Raw genomic sequence first — 21,729 nt, forward strand, 5'->3', positions numbered from 1 at the left:
AGCTCTTGATCTAGCCTTATCTATGCTCCTTAAACATTGGTGTGATGCTAAGATGCTTGAAATCAAACCCTAACCTCTCAGTTCAGGATCAGCATTAAGACCATCTAGCCTAGAAGAGATCTACAACAATCAAGCTTGACCAAATCACACAAACCACAAGATCAATCCAGCCTAATCCATCCTCAAGATCCTAAAGAACTACTCACAAGAACACATGATGAACAAAGTCAAAAACCCAGAAAATATTGAAACTTGCATCAAATGAAAGATAACACAGAGATCTACAATATTCATGAAGAAATAAAACTCGAAATCTTTATATCTTGAAAGTTATGAAACCAACAAAATACAAGAATCTAGTCTTTTCTCTCTAAAACAAGTACAAAATCTAAGGAGAATAAAAAGTGTAAAAAGAATAATTCCCAAAAGGGTAAAAACTAGGTTTAGAGAATATCCAAAGCTGGACTCTTTTGGTGGCTGCAGGTACAAGGCTTTATATAGGAGAGGGGGTGGAAGCCCTAAAAATACTAAAAGACAAAATAGTCAACGGCTCGGTCAACTCGACCTGTGCTCGGTCGAGTGGCAGGTCGAGCTGGCTTCTTTCATGCATTCTCCACTCGGTCGAGTCCTCCTCAGCACACGGTCGAGTGTCTGGTCGAGTGTGCGGTCGAGTTGGACTCTGGACCTTGTTGTTTCAGCCTTAACTCTCTTGCTTTCCCTTCATGGTTGCTTCACTTCTCTTCAGCATTGCTTCCAAGCTCCTTAAGCTCCAAAATCACCTGAATATGCATGAAAAGATGCAAATGCAATGCATCTAAACTATAATGCATGATTAGTGCTAAAGCTACACAATAATGGCCTAAATGGATAGCAAAAAATGCAAAAGATGTGAATAAACTAAGGGAAAACAAGGTAAAATATATGAACATCACGTATGTACTTGACGATCATTCCGCAAATACATTGGTGGAGAATCTTCTACCGTCAAATTCATCCTTGAAGAAATCCTACAGCTAAGTTTTATATCATTCACTAAACAATCAAGTCCAAAATCTTCAATTACCATCTCAGCTAAAACCTTATATGTGATATTCTCATCTACTTCCACTAGTAAAAATCGGTTATATAGTTACATAATATAGATACGTTAAAATTTGTAACAAAATATATCTACAATTAGTTACTAAATAGTGACTAATTTTTAGAAAGCTGATTTTGTGACTAATTTGTTACTTTTCGTAGGAAGATTAAGACAAAAAGCTACAAGGTAAAGTTGAAACAAATTTGCCACAAGATTTGGGACATAATATTTTGTAGCACATGGGCGATTGTAGGGATTTGTAGTATAATATTTTAAAAAATTCAAAATTATGGTCCTACGAATGAGTTGTAACAAAATCTACAATTCGTGTAGCATAAGTTGTAGGGAAAATATCTACAAAAACTTGTAGCAATGTAAGGACAACGAATATGTGGCTCTTTATTACACCAAAGTGAAGAAAAAATGTAAGGACAACGAATTTGTTCACTATATGGCTCTTTATTACACCAAAGTGAAGAAAAAATGTTAACTTACAAATTTAAGATCGAAGCTGACTTAATCAATTCTTAACACATTAAACACATGTACAAGAAGTTACAAATGATTAAGTTAGATACCATTACATAGCAATCTTCCCAGTGGATCTAACCAACCGATCAATATGAGCATGCAAATTCCACACTACACATTCGAGATATTTGACTCTCTTCTTCAATGCTATGACTTCCTTTTCAGAACTTGTTGTCGAAGGCTCTTTCTGTATTAAACCTTGTCGATAATTGTTACACACTGTTTTTCCTTCGTCAAACTCAATGTCATCATCACCTTCATCCATAAGGTCTGTCAAAACATGAAATATCATTACATTAACCTCCATTGACGAAAAACATAATAGATAAATACACATAGAACTGAATTTTCTCACCAGCATTCTCGACATATAACTGGTAAATATCTTTCACATGAGCAATAAATCTTTCATACTATCCTGCAGCTTACACAACAAAACAAATAGGGCCTTCTACAATAATATTTTATATCCAGATAACAAACAAGTATGGTAAAATTTCTTGTTTTCAATAAGATGAAGAGGTTGATAAAACAATATTTCACCACAAGGGGATTTTTATCCAAACCAAATTGTTCGTACTATAAAATAAATTGGCTTCCCCTAATGTTGGAATATTCACTCTAAACGATAGAGTCAAAAACACACTTGAATTCGAGGATGTTCTGCTCATAAGTGGCATACCTGTGATGTCGATTACTTTTCAAATAGAATTTCTGCTTGGCGGCGGCTGGCACGACAAACAAGCGGGTCGGTTATAGTGTTAAACGGCTTGTGTGAGCTTCTGATGGTAATGTCCTGGGAATGGGACGGCAGTGGAGGAAGAAGAAGGTTGTGCGATCTAGGCAAAGATACCCTAAATAGGGGAAGCCAAATATTACTCTAAAAGATACAGTATTGAGTATCATCAATATAAGGCATACAGTCCAACAGACCAGGAAGCCCAAGTTCCTTTCATATAATGTTCAAACCAAAAAAACATAGCAAGCCCAATACGAATAACAAATCCCAACTAGCTTGCATCTGCACTTTTCTCACGTCTATTCACATTCAATACTTACCAAGTGGGTAAGTAATTCTCACTTTTGTAACAAAGTAAACTCAGTCCTTAATTACTGATGGGTTTCGAAGACTTTGATATTTTACTTTCTTCAAGATTTCTTTCTCTGCCTATATAACTTCTCTTTATGCTTTGTACCATTGAGATTAAATAAACACTCAACCTTATACATCTAACTCCAGATCGAAAAAGCTTCTAAATCTCTGGTAATTTCACATTTAAGGTATGGTATGTAGGGTTAACTTCACACACATGTTTACCTAAGGTAGAAAATAGTTTCTCAAAATAGGTTGTGATGTTCATATATTTTACCTTGTTTTTCCCTTAGTTTATTCACATCTTCTGCATCTTTTGCTATCCATTTAGGCCATTATTGTGTAGCTTTAGCACTAATCATGCATTAGAGTTTAGTTGCATTGCATTTGCATCTTTTCATACATAAACAGGTGATTTTGGAGCTTAAGGAGCATGGAAGCAATGGAGAAGAGATGTGAAGCAATCATGAGGAGGAAACAAGGGAGTTAAGGCTGAAGAACCAAGGTCCAGAGTCCAACTCGACCGCACACTCGACCAGACACTCGACCGCGTGCTGAGAAATCGACCGAGTGGAGATTGCACGAGAGAAGCCAGCTCGACCAAGCCACTCGACTGAGCACTGGTCGAGTTGACCGAGCCGTTGACTACTTTGACTTTTTGTATTTTTAGGGCTTCCACCTCCTCTCCTATATAAAGCCTTGTACCTGCAGCCACCAAAAGAGTCCAGCTTTTTAGATATTCTCTAAACCTAGTTTTACCCTTTTTGGGAATTATTCCTTTTGCACTTTTATTTTTCTTAGATTTTGTACTTGAAAAAGACTAAATTCCTCAATATTGTTAGTTTCATAACTTTCTTAATATTGAGAATTTGAGTTTGATCCTTTCATTAATATTGAAGATCTTTATTTCATCTTTCTGATAATGCAAGTTTCAATATTTTCTGGGTTTTTGACTTTGTTCATCATGTATTGTTGTGAGTAGTTTCCTTAGGATCTTGAGGATGGGTTAGGCTAGGCTTTGTTTGAGGTTTGTTTGCTTTGGTCAAACTTGATTGTTGTAGATCTCTTCTAGGGTAGATGTTCTTAATGCTGATCCTATATCTGAGAGGGTAGGATCTGATCTTAAGCTTCTTAGCATCACACCAATGTTTAAGAGGCATAGATAAGGCTAGATCTAGAGCTTACCATCTTGCTTGCTAAGAGATTAGAGGTTTTGCTTGGTATGAGACATATTGCTTAATGCCTGCTTGTGTAGATTCTTTACTTTGTGAGAACAAATCTAGAGATGCATAGGTTTGATTGATTCTTGCCATGAGAGTGGAAGAAGCTTGTCTTAGATTAATGTGTCTAGAGATTAGCTCAAAGCTTTGCTTGAGATTTGTTGGCCAAAGTGTGATAGCCTCATTCATTAGTCTAGTCCATGAATCCCTCCTGAAGGCCTTCTTTGTTTATTGATATCTTAGTCTTAATCCTGTTGCTTGCTTGTTGTTTGATTAGTTCTTGTGTTGCTCTGTTTTTCTAGCATTGCTCTGTTTTCCGAATTATTCTAGCTCGACCCTGAACTCGACCTACACTCGGTCGAGTGCTTGCTCGAGTTCATCCCCAGAGTTCTTGTTTATGATTTGTGATTGTCCTGTTTCATTCCTGTTTCGTTTTAGTTGCATTCATTTAGTTTTCAGTTCATTACCTGTCTTGCATTAGTTCATTAGTAGTAGTTCCTACTTCTGTTCTTGCTTCATTACTGTTACAATCATTCAGTTTCATTTGCATCTAGTTCTTAGTTCTTGTAGTTTATTTTCTGCATTTTACATTTCCATCTTAGGATTGTTAGTGACAAACAATCTTCACATTTGTCTTAACTTAGATTTATATGCATATCTTAATTATTCACAAACACTCATTTAGGATTGATACCTCTTAGACTGCAACAGCATAAGGGGAATTGAAACACCCATCCATCATTCCATTCATATCTCACCATTGCATACATTCATCATTCACCACCAAATAAAAATAACTTGTTTCAATTTGGCGCCGTTGCCCATTTGAGTGTGTTTTTGTGACATTTAGGATCCATATTAGTCTAAGATTAAGTTCGTTTATACAATTGAATCTTCTGTTGTTGGGTTGCAGTTCCATTTCAGGTATCACTCGACCAGTCACTCGACCACCACTCGACCGAGCAGTGATCGAGCACTTGATCGAGCCAGAAGCCGTGTACATTTGGACACCACTTCCCAGTCGACTTGACCCCCCAGACGAGCCTGAGCTCAATTGTGAACCTGTTCGAGTCTGTACTCGCGTTTGTTGATGCACACAAGGTCTAAGGGGAAATATAATCTTCAAAGGCCTATTGACAACATACATAGGAAGCCAAAAGGTTTGGGAAATCAGAGAAGAAGGGTAGTTCAAGTTCAGCAAGAGGATTCAGTGATCATGGAGCAACAAGCTAACCATGAGCAGAGACCTAGGCACATTGGTGCTGGAGATGCACCCAACACCCACAACCAAAGGGCTGGTATTGTGCCTCCAACTGTAGCAAACAACAACTTTGAGATCAAGAGTGGATTGATCTCCATGATTCAAGCTAACAAGTTCCATGGGTTGCCAATGGAGGATCCACTAGATCACCTTGATGAGTTTGACAGAATCTGTGGTCTTACAAAGATCAATGGAGTGAGTGAAGATGGATTCAAGTTGAGGCTCTTCCCATTCTCACTTGGAGATAAGGCACACCTTTGGGAGAAGACTCTTCCTACTGGAGCAATAACCACATGGGATGCTTGCAAGAAGGCTTTCTTAGCCAAATTCTTCTCCAATGCAAGTACTGCTAGGTTGAGGAATGAGATTTCTGGGTTTGCTCAAAGAAACAATGAAAGCTTTTGTGAAGCATGGGAGAGGTTCAAAGGATTTCAGACTCAATGTCCTCATCATGGCTTCAGTAATGAGTCACTCTTGAGTACATTGTATAGAGGAGTACTTCCCAAGATAAGGATGTTGCTTGACACAGCTTCTAATGACAACTTCCTCAACAAGAATGTGGAAGAAGGCTGGGAATTAGTTGAGAATCTTGCTCAGTCAGATGGCAACTATAATGAGGACTATGAAAGAACCATAAGGAGTTGCTCAACTGATCAAGAGGACAAGTACAAGAAGGACTTGAAGATGGTCAATGAGAAGCTTGACAAGATCCTTCTTAGCCAACAAAAATCTATTCACTTCATTGGTGAAGAATAGGTTCCAGCTCAAGAGGGGGAGACTGAGTTTGCTGAGTTATGCTACATGCAAAATCAAGGAGGATTCAAAGGCTACAACCAAGGAGGTTTCAAGAACAACAATCTCTCTTATAGGAGTACCAATGTGGCCAATCCTCAATGTAACACCCGTACCGTCGCAAAAGACGGAACAACATGTAATCCATCCGTTCTGGCCAAAAACGTTTCTTTCTTTAAGATTCACCAACGAACAAACTTCAAACTGCAACTCTTAGACTTACTAACCTAGGAAAAAGGGAAAAGGGGGTGAGTAAACAAGTTTACTCAATGAGGAGATCAAACTCTGCCCACTGGACATACAATAATCACGTTCCAAATATAATCAACAACCATTACTTAGCATAGATTCAGAATGTCTATCAAGCAAACAAACAAACAAACATCTTATTTCTCCTTAATAATTCTCATCTTATTTTATGCACTTTTGTGGCGACTACCACACACAAATATTTCTGTTTCTTTACATTACTTATAGGTTTGTCCATTAACACTTTTTATGGCTCCCAAACCCCCTTTTCTTAGAAGACCACGGCCCATAGCTCGATTCTTCCCCTGCTCGTCAGCGGTTTATGACTTGCAATGAACCCGTCGGTTCATTACAGTCCAACATCCTCAAGTATCTTATCATTTCTCATTCTCATTCTCTTGTATGTTCATAATTATATTTATAATATAATATATAAGTTAATTCATAACATCATATCATGTAGCTAAATGTGCTTCACATATAACATGTTACTAACAAACTATTTTATTTTGCACACAAATCCACGCAAACACATTCAAATAACAAACAATTCTTGAGTCTATACTCAGCAACTATCGAAGAGTACATAAGGAAAGAGGTTACTGTTATCCGCAAATACCACCCTCACCTTAGCCATTGGATTGAATCCTTAGAACTAGCATCAACAGAAGACTCACTTCAACAACAATCTCAGTCTGCAATGATTTAAAATAGCCGATCAAAGACCATATCCATGATATTAATCCAATATAACAATCCAAACCAAAGTCTCATAACTTATACTTATGGTGTTTCCTTTAATTAAATTAATTAGACCAAAATCTAATAATTTAATACATCACAATTTAATCCTCACGCTCACAACATTTGGTTTAATGAACAATCTCAACTCTCGGTCACATGCACCATTAATTATGGCTGATTAAATCCTTCCGGTTAAGATATTAAACCAACCATATATAATAATCAGAACCTTGCCCACTCAACGTCACAGACCAACTCACGATTCCAACTTCGGTTCAAGACATCAATTACGCAACTTAGAATTCTTTGTTTACTATGGTTAATATCCGGTTTAATAACACAACATAAAACATCCGCAACAAACACGAAAGTAGGCTTCGCCGTTTACCTTTCTCTACAACTTTTCTCGGCGGCTCAACGTGGCGGTTTAGCCACACGGTGGATACTTCCCCATGGCTCAGCAACATACATCACAAGCAAGCAACAGATCAAGGATTAGGTCTACAACAGTCGGTGACTTCCAGCCCAAGTTATAAAACAAATCTAGGTTTCCTTACCTATAATGACCTCAACGATGGGCTACGGCTGCTCCGGTGTCAGCGGGTGACATCTCCGGTGACACACGGTGGCTGTTTGACCAATGGCCGTGATCGACGGTGACCAGCGAGAACCACGGGTCCGTACGGTACGCTTCTCCTCCACGACTTATCACCACCACAACAACGTCACGACCTCTTTTGCTACTTTTACGAACGAATGGGATCAACAACAAGAGACTCAAGTCTCAAGTATATACATGGTCGACTTCTCTTAGGCTTCACAAACTCTCCTCTCTTGTAGTCTTGTTAACAAAGACGGCGGTATGTATGCGTACATACATTATACGCAAGCACACACACCAAACGTAAACCCTTGTCGTTTTGCAAGTTGTTGGGCCTAATGGGCTGCGACTTAATTACAACAAAACTGGCCCAATTATAAAAATTGGGGTGTTACACTCAAGAGCAAGTCTATCCACCTCAACAGCCTCAACAGCAACAAAACTACATCCCCAAACAACAACATCAAGTGTTCCAGCTTCAGTTGTGTCCCCCACCAGGGTTTCAGACTAACCAAGGCCAAGAACAAGACTTAAGAGCAATGATGCAACAATTGTTGATTGGGCAAACACAAGGAAAGATTGAGGAAACCAAACAGTTTGCTGAGTTGAACCAAAGGTTAACATCACAGTACAATGATCTGAATATGAAGTTTGAGGGTCTCAATTCAAGAGTGAAGTATATGGAGAGTAACATAGCCTCTACTTCAGCTCCAAAACCCAACCAACTCCCTGGAAAAGCTGTCCAAAATCCAAGGGAGTTCACAGCCAAAGCCATTCAATTTCAAGAGGAAGAAGTCACTGAGGACAGTGAAGTCCAAGTTTGGGGGAATTCATTAGTTACTGAAGCCCCAAGTGACGTTTGTGCAAAGCAACAGGAGCTCGCATACGAACTCGACCAGGAACTCGAGCAGCCACTCGACCGAGTGCATGCTCGAGTGGTCGATCGAGCTGGAGACTCCGAAGCTGTCAAGCTTGCTAAGTACATTCCTCCTGCCTACAAGCCTCCATTACCATTCCCTGGGCGTTTCAAAGCACAGAAAATTAAGGAGCTTAGGGAAATCATTGAGAAAAAGGAGATGTTAGCTAAGCAACAAGAGGAAGAAAGAGTTTTGAAGGAAGAAGCTTTGGTTGAGAAAAAGGAACAAGTATCAGCCATTCAAGAGATCATCATAGCTTACCAAGAAGAGGAGAGAGGACCTGTCTTGGAACAGTATGAACCATATCCTCTCTATAGAAATTTTTTGCTTGATTTGTCAAGGAAGAAGGCTCAAGCTCAAGATGAGAAAGATCTTGAGAACCTTGGAGGAGTGATCATCCCACTTAAGCTTAAGGATCCAGGGCCATTCTATCTGCCTTGCACCATCAGTTACCTTCACTATAATCAATGCCTTTGTGATTTGGGAGCTTCAACAAGTGTGATGCCATACTCCATAGCTCAAAAGCTTGGGAGAACTGATTTCAAATCCACTAACCTCCATGTGTGCCTAGCTGATGGGACAAATAGAGAGGTAGTTGGAAGGTTGGAGAATGTCCCACTCAAGATAGGGAAGGCAAGGGTTCACACTGATTTTGTGGTCATAGAGATGGACAAGGAGCCTGAAGATCCAATCTTATTAGGGAGACCATTCTTAGCCACTGTTGGAGAAGTTATTGATGTCAAGGAAGGTCTTGTGACCTTGAACATTGCTGAGGATACAGTCATGAAGTTCAACATCTATAACCCAACCAACCTTCCTACCATTGATGATCAACCCTTCACTATCAAGGAGAGAGTTGATCATGAGGTTTTCAAGGATGAAGGAGATCCTAAGGCTGAGCTCCCACTTCAAGAGGATTCTGTGGAGAAGCTTAAGAGGTCAGTTCAACATCTCCAAGTTAAGCTGAACAAGAGGTCTTTGAGGAAAGCAAGACCTAGGCTCAAAATCAAGAAGAAGTATGGTTTGTGTGCTAAGGGTGAGGTGATCAAGGATCAACTTCACAGTGACCAAGAGGTTCCAGGAAGGATTTCATCACCTCCTTGGTATCTAGATCAAGTCTAAAAAGAAACCAAAGTCAAGCTTAGTGACTTTAAACAAGCTCACTAGGGAGGAAGTCCCTAAGATATCCTTTGTAAATATGCTTTAATTTCTTAGTAGTTTTGATGTGTTTTCTTTTATGTTTTTGTTGGATAGGCCTTTTAGTGAGAATGTAGTTGGTTAAGGAGAGATGTGGACTTGGAGAAGAAGACTCGCAGGCCCACTCGACCAGGCCACGAGAGGTACTCGGCCGAGCTGAATACTAATTGAGGCCCATTCGATTCCCATTTTTTTCTAGAATGATCGAGTGGAGGGAAGAACAAGGAGAAAATTTTTGAAATTTCAAAATTTGTCAAAGAGCTCGACCACGTGCTGGTCTAGTGTGGGGTCGAGTGGCAGCCAAAAGCAAGTCAAAGATTCCCAATTCAAATTTGAATGGTATGGACGCTCCACCCTTGTCTCCTTGTCCCCTTAGCTTCTTTATATAGTCCTTGCACGATCCTATACTTCTCACATTCTCTCATTTGCTCAAAACATTTAAATTCAAGCTTTAAGATCTCTCTCAAAGTTCATCTCTTGCTTTTGCTTTGTTCTTTCAAGTTTTTGGGTCACTAACCTATTAACTTTGAGCTTTGAGTCTATTTCCTTCAGTTTCTTCTGAAAATGTCTTCCAAGATAACCAAGAAGTCTCACCGAACCGCTGCCAGCTCCATGGAACGTCGTGATGATGACCTTGAATCAAGAGGTGAAGCTGGGAGAGTCACTCGACGGACCACTCGAGCGACCACTCGACCGAGTGCCGGTTCGAGCAGCCGGTCGAGCCAGGTGCCGCGTCCAAGGAGAGAGCTAGTTGAGGAAGATCCTGAGAGGACCGAAAGTGAGGAGGAAAGAGAGCCTACTCTCAATGAGTTTATGAGGAGACACAAGGCCAAGGGGAAGAGGCTAGCTGTTGAAGTTCAGCAAGAGGAGAGTGATGAGAGTGAGGAAGAAAGTGAAGAAGAAGAATTGATGGATGATGGAGAAGCTGAGTCTTGTGGGCTGTCAAAGAGGCAGCTTTATGATGCTTTCATGAGGATGGAGTTCCTGGGAACTAGATATCCTCACAAGGAGACCATGGAGAAGCTTGCTATTGATGAGGATGTGGAATATCTCTTTGAGAAGAGCAATCTCAGCAAGTTTATGGGGCTTTGCATGGAGGGCTACAAAGAGGAGAGTTGTGAGTTCCTTGCCACTGGTTCCTTGCCACTGTCAAGCTGCACACATATGCAAGGAAAGACCCTGAGGTTGGAGCTGGCCACATTTCCTTCACTATCAAAGGAAAGAAGCATGAGCTTTCAATGAAAAAGATAGCCAATGTGTTTGGTTTTGAGGTTGGGAGCAATAGGAGTTTGATGGTTCGAAGAGAAGAGTTGTATGCTGTGTGGGAAACCATTGGAGACAACAAGCTCTACTCATCCTCCAACTCCAAGAGCTCAAGGATAAGGAGCCCAGTCCTAAGGAATGGTGCCATCATTCTTGGGAGCACAGTGAAGACTGATCTAGGAATGGTGCTCATTGACCACATGATTCAATTGAGAAGTTGGGTAGGAAAGTTGGAGAACAAAGGGTCAAGAGGAGCACTTACCATTGGAGGCATCATCACTCCAATCCTTCAAGCTGCTAAAGTTCCACTTAGAGGAGAAAGTGTTTCACCAAGATGGATTGACTCAAGCTACCTCACTTCTACTCTCATCCTAGCCAAGGAGATGCATCAAGGGAACCACATCTTCAACTTTGAGCTTCCAACACTTGGGAAAAAGCAATTCATATTGCCTAACCAAGAGCTCACCACCATTCAAGAAGGAGCCAACATTGATTTTTGGCCAGCTGAGGAGCATTGGTTTGATGGAGTGGTTCAACCTAGAGTTGAGGAAGCTGGGAATGCACAAGTAGCTGATGGAGAGGAGCAGTTCTACTTTGAAGACTATGAGCCCAACCCAAGAGATAGTAGAGGAGTGAGGGAGAATGCCAAGAGGTTAACTCTTTTGCAAAAGTGGGGCAAGTGGCATGGGAAGAGGTTTGATAAGCTGAAGAAGAAGGTGACCAACATGGCTAAGTCTATCAAAGGCTTAAAGAAGGAGATTGCTGAGCTGAAGAGTGGAAACTCATCTCCTAGCCATTCAAGCCCTTTGAGGAGAAGTAGCTCAACTAGAGCACTTTCAAGGGTTGCGAATCCTGTGGAACCAGCTATGGCTTCAATGTATGAGCCAAATCAGAGGAAGAGGAGCTCAAGTAACCGAGAACAACAATTTTCGAGGCACTCGACCGAGCACCTCCAATGCACTCGGCCGAGTACCAGCCCAGATCACCCTATGGTTTCCCACCTCCAGCTGCTTATCCAGGTTATCCAAGTTACCTTCCCATCCCACCTCAGTACTATATGGATCCAGCTCTCTACCAGCAGTTTTGCCAGCAGCAAGGTCAACAATTTGACACTCGCGGTCTAGCTCGACCCACTCGGACACGTACTCGACCGAGTGCCGGTCGATCTCCATCGTCGAGCTGCCCCAAAGCCCATCTCCAAGTCACCAACAAGACCCCAACTACTCCTATGACAGCATGCAGATGGATGTGGACAACTTCTTCCACAATCCCAAAGGTACCACTATCACCTTCACTTGTAAATATCAATGCATTTCATATTGTGTTTTGTTTTGTTTTTAGTCTTGAATCCTCTTACAAATTTCTTTCACACAGAGGACTGTGTGATTTAAGTTTGGGGGAGGGTTTGAGATAGCATTTGACATTGTGTTTTGTGTTCTTATTTCAAATTTTTATCATCATCATGTTAGCACTTGCATAAGCATCTAAGGCATAGAAAAACCATAAAAATTTGAAAAATTTTGAAACAAATCTTAAAAAAAAAAGAGTGTTCATATAGTTTGCATTGCATATTAGGATCTTGTTTCATGTAGAATTGTATAATATTTGCATTAGGGATCTATGATGAGTATTTCCTTGTTAGCTAGCTTATTCACTAGACTAGGATCAATGTCCAAGTTATTAGTACTTTGATGCTAGTTGAGTAGTTAGAAGCATAAGATTGAACCAAGCCTTGAATTCTTGCATTGCATTTGGTCTAAATTGAAGCATGTTGAGATTTGAAACCATTTCCTATTTATAAGAACCTAATATTGACTTTTAATTATCAATGTGTGCATTGTTTTAAACTCATGGATACCATATACATACTTGGATCATCTTTCTCCTTTTTACCACTCTTGTTGATCCAAGTAGCTGATTAAATCATTAAGATCAGTTCCCCTACTCCTAAACCAAACCTTCTTTCAAGCCTTGTTGATTCTTGAGTGTGTGTGGCCTATTTTTGGGATTGAGCTTGGTAGAAAGTGTTAGGTTTGAACTGACAAGAGTAAGACCTTGTGTAGTTCTAGTTTGCATTTTTCAAACTAGATAGGACTAGGTGGTTCACTTGTTGGGTTTGGGACTTGGCTGTTATAAAAAGAAATGAAAGAAAAGAGAAAGAAAAAAAGGGTAGAGTCTTTAAGAGGAGATTGTGTTTAAGCAAAAGTCTAGTGAGAGGATGGGAAGTAAAATGGTGTTTAAGATGGTTCTAGTTAAGGAAAAGAAAAGAAAGAAAATAAAAGTTTAGCAAAATGCTTATATGTCTTAAGAATAAGAAGAAAAGAGAACCATAGCAAATAAGTAAGAATCCCCCATCCCACTAGAAAGATCAAATAAGAAAACATCTCCTAAGACTTGAAAACCAAAAGAGAAAAAGGGTTAAAGAGAAAAGAAGAAGTAAAGGGTAGCACTAGGATCATTTGGGTTTAGATTGCTAGGATAAACACTTTGGGTGCCTTTGGGTAGACAAGGTTTTATTCTTGTATGTGTCTAGGTGTTCTTACCTTTAGCATTCTTCTAAAGCTCAATCCATTTTCATGAGAGAATCTTGATATTGACAAGCCCCACTCTAAAAAGAGACCATCATTGTCTCAAAACCCTTTATTACCAAGCCAAATGAGTTTAAGCGTTGCATAGAATTGATTCATGTTCTTGTTTAATGAATGTTAAAGGAAATGGTTGATTTGAATGCATGTGGATATCTAAGGCTCAAATCAATAAAGGTTGTGAAATGCTTGTCTAAAGTCTTTAATTCCAGCTCATTGAACTTGCATCATAGTATTAGTAACTTGGACATTGATTCTAGATGGTCTTTTTGCAAGCTTTAAGAGCTGAGATCCCATTTTTAAACCTCACTTACCTTCTTATGTCTTGCTTATTTGCTTGAGGGCAAGCAAAGACTAAGTTTGGGGGTGTTGATGTTCATATATTTTATCTTGTTTTTCCCTTAGTTTATTCACATCTTCTGCATCTTTTGCTATCCATTTAGGCCATTATTGTGTAGCTTTAGCACTAATCATGCATTAGAGTTTCGTTGCATTGCATTTGCATCTTTTCATGCATAAACAGGTGATTTTGGAGCTTAAGGAGCATGGAAGCAATGGAGAAGAGATGTGAAGCAATCATGAGGAGGAAACAAGGGAGTTAAGGCTGAAGAACCAAGGTCCAGAGTCCAACTCGACCGCACACTCGACCAGACACTCGACCGTGTGCTGAGGAGGACTCGACCGAGTGGAGATTGCACGAGAGAAGCCAGCTCGACCAAGCCACTCGACCGAGCACTGGTCGAGTTGACCGAGCCGTTGACTACTTTGACTTTTTGTATTTTTAGGGCTTCCACCTCCTCTCCTATATAAAGCCTTGTACCTGCAGCCACCAAAAGAGTCCAGCTTTTTAGATATTCTCTAAACCTAGTTTTACCCTTTTTGGGAATTATTCCTTTTGCACTTTTATTTTTCTTAGATTTTGTACTTGAAAAAGACTAAATTCCTCAATATTGTTAGTTTCATAACTTTCTTAATATTGAGAATTTGAGTTTGATCATTTCATTAATATTGAAGATCTTTGTTTCATCTTTCTGATAATGCAAGTTTCAATATTTTCTGGGTGTTTGACTTTGTTCATCATGTATTGTTGTGAGTAGTTTCCTTAGGATCTTGAGGATGGGTTAGGCTAGGCTTTGTTTGAGGTTTGTTTGCTTTGGTCAAGCTTGATTGTTGTAGATCTCTTCTAGGGTAGATGTTCTTAATGCTGATCCTATATCTGAGAGGGTAGTATCTAATCTTAAGCTTCTTAGCATCACACCAATGTTTAAGAGACATAGATAAGGCTAGATTTAGAGCTTACCATCTTGATTGTTAAGAGATTAGAGGTTTTGCTTGGTATGAGACATATTGCTTAATGCCTGCTTGTGTAGATTCTTTACTTTGTGAGAACAAGTCTAGAGATGCATAGGTTTGATTGATTCTTGCCATGAGAGTGGAAGAAGCTTGTCTTAGATTAATGTGTCTAGAGATTAGCTCAAAGCTTTGCTTGAGATTTGTTGGCCAAAGTGTGATAGCCTCATTCATTAGTCTAGCCCATGAATCCCTCCTCAAGGCCTTCTTTGTTTATTGATATCTTAGTCTTAATCCTGTTGCTTGCTTGTTGTTTGATTAGTTCTTGTGTTGCTCTGTTTTTCTAGCATTGCTCTGTTTTCCGGATTATTCTAGCTCGACCCTGAACTCGACCTACACTCGGTCGAGTGCTTGCTCGAGTTCATCCCCAGAGTTCTTGTTCATGATTTGTGATTGTCCTGTTTCATTCCTGTTTCATTTTAGTTGCATTCATTTAGTTTTCAGTTCATTACCTGTCTTGCATTAGTTCATTAGTAGTAGTTCCTACTTCTAATCTTGCTTCATTACTGTTACAATCATTCAGTTTCATTTGCATCTAGTTCTTAGTTCTTGTAGTTTATTTTCTGCATTTTACATTTCCATCTTAGGATTGTTAGTGACAAACAATCTTCACATTTGTCTTAACTTAGATTTATATGCATATCTTAATTGTTCACAAACACTCATTTAGGATTGATACCTCTTATACTGCAACAGCATAAGGGGAATTGAAACACCCATCCATCATTCCATTCATATCTCACCATTGCATACATTCATCATTCACCACCATAAGAAAATAACTTGTTTCAGGTTGTTTCGCTATCTCTAATATATCAGAACATCATTGTGTTTTATTTGATAAAAGTGAAAGATGTTCTACTTTTATCTAACATATGAACTCTCATGCTTTATATTACTGACTACCCTACTGTATTAATGATGTTTCCTGGTAGATGAATACAAGTGGATCCCAAGGTTCCGGTGGCTCTGCTGCTCCATGTCGTGGATTTGGTAGTCGTCGTGGTGGTGGTGGTGGGCGAAGTGACGGTCGCGGTGAAGGTCGTGGTGATGGCGTAGGTGGTGGCCTTGGTGGAAGGGGAATGAACAATGCACAAATTACCATTGATGCATTGCTAGCACAAGAATCAAGGAGATTGATGCCAGTTCTTCAACCGGAGAGAGAAAACAGAGCTATGTGGTATGTATATATGTCCCAATGTGCTGTTTAATTCAAGATACACATGTTGTGCATATGGACTAGGATTCTCTATTATTATGGACATAAATTGATTATGTTGTCTTCAACCATTAGAATATGGAACATTCGGTGCTGTCGTAAGTTGATTCTACAAGGTAATATCATTCTCACATTATAATTAACTGCTTTTGTTGTCTGCAGTAATTGATATTGTATACACACTTGATTGCATGATGGTTAAACTTAACATATCGGCTTAACACTTTAACAGGCATTCATGGAAGATATTAGAAAATAGGTTGCAATTACATTTGTGTTTATGAGAATATATACTAACAATACTTTTTATGTATGTGGGACCTGTTGGAACTACATTTTTGACAACATGGCTTTAGCCAACTTTCCGGTGACTTTTCCGGTGATGTCTATCATCGGAATGACCGGATTAAGGACTCTTTGAATTCCTTGTAATGAGCACTATAACATATTGTAGTTACTTGTCAAAATCGTTGTTATAATGAATGAGAAGTGGTTAGCTTGAGATGAGTGACCGTTACACAAACCACACATGCCTTTGTGTCGTACCAAACTGGGTTTGAGTTTGGGTCTTGGTTAATGGGCTTTAGGTCCAGCAAGATATGTCGGTTTTGCATAATAAGTCGAGAATTGATCTTATCAACTCCAAACGAAAGAGTAAGTCGTTCCGCATATCTCGCCACCGTGGGATACTCGGCCACGTCTTCAGCTCACCTCAACTCCCCGATATCTCAGTCCACGAGCCCAGATTTTGTGGAGAGCATCTTCTCGTTCTCTCCATATTAATACAAGTCTCTCTCGTTCATTGTTTCTCACTTGCGACAAAACAAAAACTCTGAAACAGCAAAAGTCCAACTCTCTCTCACTCCTCTTTCTCTCACTAGAAACGTAAGTGTTATCAAAAGTGTATCATTGAGCCAACGTTCGTTTGAGTCCGAAATCAAGTGTTGGGATTCGGTCTCGTCTCGGTTGTATCCTGGGATCCATGTACTCACTAATCCGCCACACTGCGGGAGCTACTTTGGGTTAAGGAAAGAGATCATATCTCGCCTCCGAGAATCTACTTCTACTCCTTTCTTTTATCGATTTACATAGGTGTTATAATCGTTATCTCATATTTGGATTTTCGCTGTCCTACAGTTTTAACCCAAAGTAAAGATTCGTTTTCTACATATAGTTTAAAACGTATCTTACAACCCGAACAGTTGATAACAATTAATGCTATAGTGTAATCGATTTGTGAATGTTTATGTGAAGGCCTTTGGGTTGTGTTTCGCAAAACTTCACTACAAGATTCTCGAGATTTTAAAACAGTTTCCATGAAGACCATGCATGTGGTAGTTTCGTGAAACAGTTCTTCGAGCAATCAATTTTTTTTTCTACGATAGCTTTAGTGTGGCGTTGTATACGTACTAAAAAAGCTATCTACAGAAAATTTTAATTTTTAGCAAATTCAATTAATTTAATTATATAATTGCTAACTCTTAACTAAGAATTATACTTGTTCAAAAATATTGACATATCTTTTGTCTTTTATGAACAGATGATTAACGGTGTTGAAAACAACAACAACAACGGAGGTGCTTTCGAGGAACCTCGTGAGTCGACAACCCAACCTGGGTACGGTCCACCACCTGCTCCTCTCCTTCCGACCGAGCTGAAACCGAGCATCCCGAGCTCTACAGTGACGCCCAACAAGTTTGATGGCACAAACTTTGAATCGTGGCAACAAAAGATACACTTCTTCTTTGTACACTCAACCTGCAGAAGTTTCTCACCGAGGATGCTCCGGCACTGCTTGTTGATAACAACGACGTGCATGCGTATGCAAGTGTCAATGCATGGCATCACTCTCGGACTACTTGTGCAAAAATGCCATCCTTGTGCACATGGAGGAAAAGCTGTTCAAGGTGTTTAACAAAGCACTAACCTCCAAGGTTCTCTGGAATCTTCTAGAAACCAAGTACAAAGTCTACAATGTGGGCTCAGGGAAACATGCCACAAGGGAGTTTCTCAACTACCAGATGGTGGATTCCAGGCCCATAATGGACCAAGTACATGAGCTTCAAGTTCTTGCACAACAGTTAGCTGATGAAAGAATGAACATATGTGAGACATTCACCGTGAATTGCTTCATCGAAAAGCTACCTCCAAGTTGGAGCGACTTCAAGCACTATCTGGATCACAAGCAGAAGCCAATCACCTTGCTCAACCTAATTTCAAGGCTGCAAAACCAATCAACTGAACGTGACAACGCTTTGTCCGTCATTGATGAGAATGCAAATATGGCCGAGTATAGGAGAAAAGGGAAAGCCAAGGTTGTCTACGGCAACAAAGGAGCTTCACCAAAAAAGGCTGTACCAGGCAAGACGGCACCTCAGTCCTCCATGTTCTTCAAGAAGTAAGGCGCGGCTAAGAAGTTTGTTGGAAAGTGCAGCTACTGTGGCAAGAAAGGTCACAAAACCGCTGAAGGTCGCAGCAAAGACAAGGGTAAAAATCAAACCAATTTGATTGAAGAGGACTTGTGTGCGGTCGTCCCGGAAGCACATGTGGTGATGAACAATGAAAACCCAAGGGAGTGGTGGTACGACACTGGAGCCACTACCCACATCTGCATTCACAGAGACATGTTCAGCACTTATCAGAAATCCAAGTCTGGTGAGAATCTGATGATGGGCAATGTGTCTCACTCCAAGATCGTTGGCACCGGAAAGGTGGTCTTCAAGATGACTTCCGGAATGGCCGTAACGCTCCACAACGTGAAGCATGTTCTAGACATGAGGAAGAATCTGGTCTCTGGGACCCTGTTGAGCAAGCATGGCTTTGCTGCTAACCTTGCGTCCGATTAGATGACTTTGAGGAAGAATGGTGTCTTTATTGGCAAAGGTTTTGTTAAGGGAGGACTTCTTAAGCTTTGCGTTGCAACAATCCTTAAGAAAAATGATGTAGCTTCTACTTCTGTTTCAAACAATTCCAAGAATAAAAATTCAGTTGCTTATTTGGTTGAGTCTTCTACTTTATGGCATGAACGGTTAGACATGTGAATTATAAATCTATGCAAAGATTAATTAATTTGAACCTAATCCCAAAATGCAAAATAAGCAAAGAAAAATGTGAAGTATGCGTTCAAGCGAAACTCACAAAGACACCATCACCTCGTGTTGAAAGAGCAACCAAACCTGTAGAATTAATACACACAGATTTATGCGATTTAAAATACGTACAATCTAGAGGCGCTAAAAAGTATTTTGTTACTTTCATAGATGATTGTACAAAATATTGCTACGTTTATTTGTTACGTAGTAAAGACGAAGTCTTGGAGAAATTCAAAGAATATAAAACGGAAGTTGAAAATCAACTCTCAAAAACTATCAAGATAGTAAGAAGTGATAGAGGAGGCGAGTATGATGAACCTTTTAATGACTTTTTTCAAGAAAATGGTATTATACATCAAACTACTGCTCCCTATTCACCTGAATCTAACGGAGTTGCGGAACGCAAAAAACCGAACTCTGAAAGAAATGATTAATGCAATATTGCAGGAATCGGGGTTACCACAGAACCTGTGGGGGGAAGCTTTGCTTACCACAAACCTCATCCTGAATAAAATACCGCACAAAACAACCGGCGATACGCCTTATCAACTTTGGAAATGAAATGTACCATCGTACAAATACCTAAAAGTGTGGGGGTGCCTTGCTAAAGTCGCAGTGCCACCTCCAAAGAAGGTTACTGTCGGACCTAAATCCGTTGATTGTATTTTTATGGGATATGCACACAACAGTAGTGCTTATCGGTTTCTGGTTCACAAATCAGATATTCTGAATATTCATGATAATACAATAATGGAATCACGAAATGCGTCTTTCTTTGAAAATATTTTCCCTTGTAAGGATAAACAAAATCGGAAACGTACTTAGGAAGAGAGAGATGCAATCACCACTACTACTGAGGCCAGTACCTGTGGTACCTCGGTAAAACAAGTAGAAAAAGAACCTAGACGTAGCAAACGAGCTCGCCAGGGAAAAACTTACGGTGAAGATTTCTTGATGGTTCTTCTTGCAGAGAACGAACCAAGAACATATAATGAAGCCATGACTACACCCGACGCTCCTTTATGGAAGGAAGCCGTTAATAGTGAGATCAACTCCATTATGCAAAATCATACATGGGAGATAGTTGAACTACCTGAAGGGTTTAAACCACTAGGGTGTAAATGGATCTTCAGAACAAAAATAAAAACCGATGGCTCTATTGATAAGTACAAAGCTAGACTTGTGGTGCAAGGATTCCGACAAAAAGAAGGTCTGGATTTCTTTGACACCTATTCTTCTGTAACGAGAATAACATCAATCAGATGCTAATCGGGATTGCAGCGTTAAGAGACCTGGAAATCCATCAAATGGATGTAGAAACCGCCTTTCTAAATGGTGATTTAGAAGAGGAATTTATATGAAACAACCCGAAGGGTTTGTTGCTCCAAGACAAGAAAATAAAGTCTGTAGACTGGTGAAGTCGTTGTATGGACTTAAACAAGCTCCAAAACAATGGCATGAAAAATTTGACAATGTAATGATGTCAAATGGTTTTAAGATAAATGCATATACATTAAAACTACTCCTAGTGGGTATGTTTTGTTATGTTTGTACGTTGATGACATGCTCATCATTGGTAGCAATAAAAACATAATCCAACAAACAAAAAATATGCTTCATGGTCAATTTGACATGAAAGATATGGGTTTAGCGGATGTCATTCTAGGGATTAAAATCACTAGAACCGCTGACTGAATTATTCTGTCACAGGCACATTATGCTGAAATGATACTTGAGCGGTTTAAAAACTACTCAAAAGGAAAAGCAAAAGCTCTTGTAGATCATGAACTTCACTTGACCAAAAACTTGGGTGAAGCGGTGTCAGAGATAGAGTATGCTAGGGTGATCGAAAGTCTTATGTACTTATCCAATTGTACAAGACCCGATCTCGCGCACGCAATCAACGTTCTAAGTCGCTACACCAGTAATCCAGGTCATAAACACTGGCAAACAATAAGAAGAGTATTAAATTACATAAGATACACAAAAACTTATGGGCTGCACTATGGTAAAGAACCAACAGTTTTAGAAGGATACAGTGACGCCAATTGGATAGCTGATTCCAAAACTCAAAATCCACAAGTGGATATGTCTTTACTTTAGGAGGTGCAGCAGTATCATGGAAATCTGCAAAACAGACTCTAACGGCTGGATCAACCATGGAGTCGGAGTTTATAGCTTTAGATAAAGCCGCAGAAGAAGCAGACTGGCTTCGAAATTTTTTGCAAGATATTCCGATGTGGGAAAAACCTGTACTGGCATTACGTGTACACTGCGATAGCCAATCGGCTATTGCCCGAGCACACAATACTCACTACCATGGCAAGAACCGTCATATTAGAAGACATCATAAGACCATTAGAAACTTGATCACTACTGGTGTAATTACAGTAGACTACATAAATACAGTTTTTAATCTTGCGGACCCCTTTACTAAAGGGCTAGCTAGAGATAAAGTTGTAAAATCATCAAGAGGAATGGGTCTAAAGCCTACAATCTAAGAGGATGTTTGATGGAAACCCCACCTAAATGAC

At 39.7% G+C, this 21,729-nt stretch overlaps 1 long non-coding RNA gene and 1 other non-coding gene across 2 annotated transcripts; both read right to left on the reverse strand.

Moving 5' to 3' along the window:
• Window positions 1-1,520: 1,520 nt before the first annotated feature.
• LOC104773672 (uncharacterized) lies at window positions 1,521-2,441 on the reverse strand. The gene is made up of 3 exons (XR_765158.3): window positions 2,295-2,441; window positions 1,968-2,030; window positions 1,521-1,882 (listed from the first exon to the last, which is right to left on the reverse strand). It is a non-coding gene; the product is annotated as an uncharacterized LOC104773672 (long non-coding RNA).
• Window positions 2,442-5,537: 3,096 nt separating this feature from the next.
• On the reverse strand, window positions 5,538-5,644 carry LOC147943820 (small nucleolar RNA R71). Its single transcript, XR_015558604.1, has one exon. It is a non-coding gene; the product is annotated as a small nucleolar RNA R71 (small nucleolar RNA).
• Between the last annotated feature and the right edge of the window lie 16,085 nt (window positions 5,645-21,729).

This window comes from Camelina sativa, chromosome 5 (assembly GCF_030686135.1).
Source record: "Camelina sativa cultivar CO46 ecotype springtype chromosome 5, ASM3068613v1".
Lineage (NCBI taxonomy): Eukaryota > Viridiplantae > Streptophyta > Magnoliopsida > Brassicales > Brassicaceae > Camelina > Camelina sativa.